This window comes from Mustela nivalis (genome assembly GCF_964662115.1).
Source record: "Mustela nivalis genome assembly, chromosome: 3".
NCBI classification, from domain to species: domain Eukaryota; kingdom Metazoa; phylum Chordata; class Mammalia; order Carnivora; family Mustelidae; genus Mustela; species Mustela nivalis.
In genome coordinates, this window is record NC_139022.1 from 81,806,489 (window position 1) to 81,811,098 (window position 4,610).

Consider the following 4,610-nt stretch of genomic DNA (forward strand, 5'->3'; position numbering starts at 1 on the left):
TAAGGGTTGAAGAAAGTATAAATAAAGATTGTGTTAAAATATGATACTGTAACTAAAACAAATGATCAAGGGAAACCAAAGACCTGTACTTGATTGTTTATTCATTTATTCATTCTGCATTTAGTGGGCACCTGCTGTGTCCAGGCATGGTGTGATGGGCTATGGATACAGAGAAAAATAAGTTACTGGGTTGGGGATGGGTGGAGAAAGATACATACACTAATTAAAATATTATATGGTATGCTTTAATAAAAGTGTGAGCTGATTAGTTGAAGATCACAAAGAAAGAAATAACTATGTCTAGAAGGGCCAGGGAAGCCTCTCCAGAAGAGGGAATGCTTGACATGACAAGAAGGAAGAAAAGGAGGCGCATGGGTGGCTCAGTGGGTTAAAGCCTCTGCCTTCAGCTCAGGTCATGATCCCAGGGTCCTGCACTGGGCTCTCTGTTCAGCAGGGAGCCTGCTTCTCCCCCTCTCTCTGCCGGCTTCTTTGCCTACTTGTGATCTTTGTCAAATAAATAAATAAAATATTTTTTTAAAAAGAAGGAAGAAAAATTATACATGGGAATATAATGTATTAAAAAACAGCAGGGTGAAAGAACAAAATGTTTTCAGTGAGCAGGTAAATGAATACTGGAGCCTCATCACACGGAGTGCCCAGTATATACAAATGTTTATAAAGTACTCAGCAGATATTCCTAGTCTGATCACCATGTGTGAGGTTTCTTTGGCTTTGCCTGGAACCATTTTGGATGTAAAGTGAAGGTAAAGGTGGACAAGGGGTCCTTTCAGTTGAGTTATGTGGTTAACTGTTGAAGTATGTTTAACCTTTCCAGTGTATTTCTATTATTTTGACTCCTACATGGAAAAAGTTCTATGGGATATGTAACTTTCTGAATGGTAAAAGGAGAAGATTGGTGATTTTAGGGACGGGTCTCAGACATGTATAGTGTGTTTTTAATTTCCATCCTGATAAAGGTGGAGAGGGATAAAGAGGTAGAAGTTGAGACCACTAGCTGGGCCAGCTGGGAAAAGTGAAAAAGATAGTGAATGAGGCATAGAGAGAACTAATTCTGATGACTCACAGTGGTACCAGCAATTCATCATGTGCTTCCCCTATTCATGTGATAACCAACATCTTCTCTGTGCTGTGGTACCAAATTTTCAATTCCTGCCAGACAGATCCACTTAAAAGCCTCAACCTTTACATTTCTAAGATCAGCATCCTTTTGTAATTGGCTTCCCTCCTTGACTGCTTTACTTCCATCCATTGTGTTCCATTTTCTTATTAATCCAGGCTTAACATTTTCAGAATCATCTTTTATTCCTTCATCACCTTAATTCTCCCATCTGGTCATTTGCCATGCTTAGTCAGTCCTTCCCTTGCTAAGACTTGTGTTTTCTCCCTTCTCCACTCCCACTGTCATAATCAGAGATCAGGTTCCTATTGCCCTTTCTCTGTGCCACTGATATATTTTTCCCTCTCTGGTCTCCTTGTTGCCAATTCCCCATTGTGCAATATACACTGCAGATGAACTCCTCAAAAACCTCTTAATCATGTCACGGTGCTGCTCAAGAAGTGTTCTTTATTGGGTATGTGATGAAGTAGTAAGTTTACCTTACGTTCAAGACCTTTCACACCTGGGTCAAAATAACTGTCGCAGCAGACACTATAATTTTCCTGCTTTTTGATGATGTTATTCTCCGCACCTGTAATATCTATTCTTCTTCTCTTTGTAGTCTCCATCACATAACCCAGATGAGATGTCACCCCTCTGCGTGACAGCTACTACAATGGGAGTACTATTACTACATAGTTAATATGCATGGCGCACTCTGTGCTAAGTGCTTCCCTAAATATTATGTGACTTATTTAATTCTCACAAGCATCCTGTGAGGTGACATCCCTGTTTTTCACAGAGGAAAACTAAAGCATGGAAAGGTTAAGCAATTTGTCACTGTCATATATCTGTAAGTAGATGACCTGGATAGGGTTCTGATTCCAGAGCCTAGGCTCCATTACTGTTCCTTGTCCCCAGTGAGGGACTTGTCTCTCTAAACCTGAAGAATTTATTGTTAGTACTACTTAACTGGCATTAATTCTATAGAAGCTTTTGGAAAGTGTACACCATTAAGTGTCTATTATGTTTTAAGTTGCTTAAAAGTGTGGCCTTGCCTCCTAACTCTTTGTTTTTCCATAATACCTTGTACATAATTATCATCCAATAAATATTTTTTGGCTAATGGTTAAATTGACCAGTCTAGTATGGGAATAATCTGGGCAAAATAATTTGGAGTTGATTAGCTTTGCCTATGAGGCAAAACAGTAATGGTAAGAAACTGCCATAATATTTAGCCTAATGGATCTACCCTGTTCAACTGGAGTGGTAGAGTTCTAGAAATCCATTCCCCCAGATATCTGACATTTGTACTGCTGTATTGGATGACCGTGACTTTTGGCCATAGACAAGTGTAGATGTAACTATCATCTCCATTTACAGGATGTGAGGGAAGACCTCTTATTTTAACTCCTGGTACATGACTTTTGAAAGGCCTTTCCATTGGAATTGAGTGTACTTCTCTTCATCCTTTCATTTATTTGATTGCCAAAAGTTAATTTTTTACTTTATCTTAATTTATTCATTTGAGAGAGAGTGAGAATGAGAGAGATCACAGAGGGGAAGGGAGAAGCAGACTCCCCACTGAGCAGGGAACCTGACCTGGGGCTCAATTCCAGGAGCCTGGGATCATGACCAGAGTTGAAGGCAGATGCTTAACCAACTGAGCCACACAGGTGTCTCAAGTTGTATTTTCTTTTGTATTGCTTACTCTCACATGTGTTTTTTACTGACACAGCGAACTTACAGTAAGTCAACGGGAGGATTGGAGTACCTCTCATTTTGGCCTTTTCTTCAGCATATGGCCGCGGAGTTGCCAAAGGAGAGCCATACTCTTAAAAATTAAAGTATATGTAGTACAGGTAAGCTCTGTTAGTTATATCCATAGAAATCTGGGAAAGAGGTGTCAAATTACAACTGTTCATTTTCCATATTCACCATCCATACACCAAAGAGGCAGTTGATGTCTTTGGCATTACTACCTGGAGGTATCATTAGACACATTATTATTGTGCTATAGGAAACAGGACACTATCACCAATACAATTACATGGGTTTGTTGAATTAACTGTTCACATTAATAAAATCAATACATCATATAAATAATCAGAATGATCCTTTGGGAGAATTACCTACTATGATATTAAGAATCTACTCACTCTGTGCATTAACAGTTGACAAGTACATTTGTTGGCTATATTGTATGCTCTTCTGTCTACTTCCTGAAAATGCCCAGCCTGTCTGAGGGCATAGCTCTGGATTCTCTAACATTTTTTTTTTAAAGATTTATTTATTTATTTGAGAGAAAGAGAGAGTTGGGGGAAGAACAGAGAGAAAATCTTCAAGCAGGCTCACCACTGAGTGCGGAGCCTGGTGCGGGGCTTGAACTCATGACCCATGAGACCGTGACCTGCACTGAAACCAAGAGTCAGCCACCCAGATGCCCCCGGATTCTTTAACATTTATGGAAAACCTAAGATATACAAGACATTATGCTAAGCACTAACGGGAACGCAAAGGAAAGTGAGGGTAGAGTAACGTTTATCATACATCTGCTCTGCCCTGGGAAATTTTTGCATCCAATCACTTTTAATTTGTACATTAAACCAATGAGATAGGTGTTTGTCCTCTTACACTAGGAAATAAGGGCTCAGAGAGGTTAAGTAATTTACTTGAGGCCACACAAATACTAAGGGTCAGAGCTCAGGTTTGAACCCAGATCTTCCAACACCCCCAGTCTATATTCTTTCTATAATCTGTGGAAGCCTCCCAAAGATGATGAGTTTGAGAGGATGTTAAAGAAATCAAAGGGACACAACTGTGGCGGAATGGAGATTTTGTCACAGCATTCTATGGCTATGAGGACAACTCATGTTAGAGTTTGCATTCATGCTAGAAGGACCGAGAATATATAATTAGCCTTATTAATCTCCTCACACTTTTGGAGTACACCTGTGGCCATTAGAATCTTTTTGCTTTTGAGAGCAGGTACAGAGTTCAAGAAGAACCTTCTTAGAGAATCAAGGTATTTGAACAGTCTGGCATTTAAACAACTAAATGATTTTTTTAAAAAAATTGTGGATTAGCTGTTTTGAAACCTTATTCAAGTAAACTAGTTCCCTTTGGTTCCCAAACCTACAAAGTACTGGCCTATGGAGTTAGTAGCATGAGGTCCACTACATTGAAAACCTTAAACCCAAGATACAGAAAAACCAAAATAACCTCTTCTGGATATGCCATATGAGGTACATTGTAACATATCTCCTGGTTTATGTTGCAAATCACCATCATTACAAAACCATCAGCAGCCATGAGTAGGCTGACAAGGTGGGCAGACCTTTGCATCATTGAAATCTAGGTCTTATAAGAGAGAAATTGGGAGATTCAAATCAGCTCTGCTGCCTTCATTTTAAGGGCAATGTTTCTCAAACTTTAGCGTGCTCAGAATCACCTAGAGTCAACTAGAGTTTTTGATTCAGTAGGTCTGAATCAG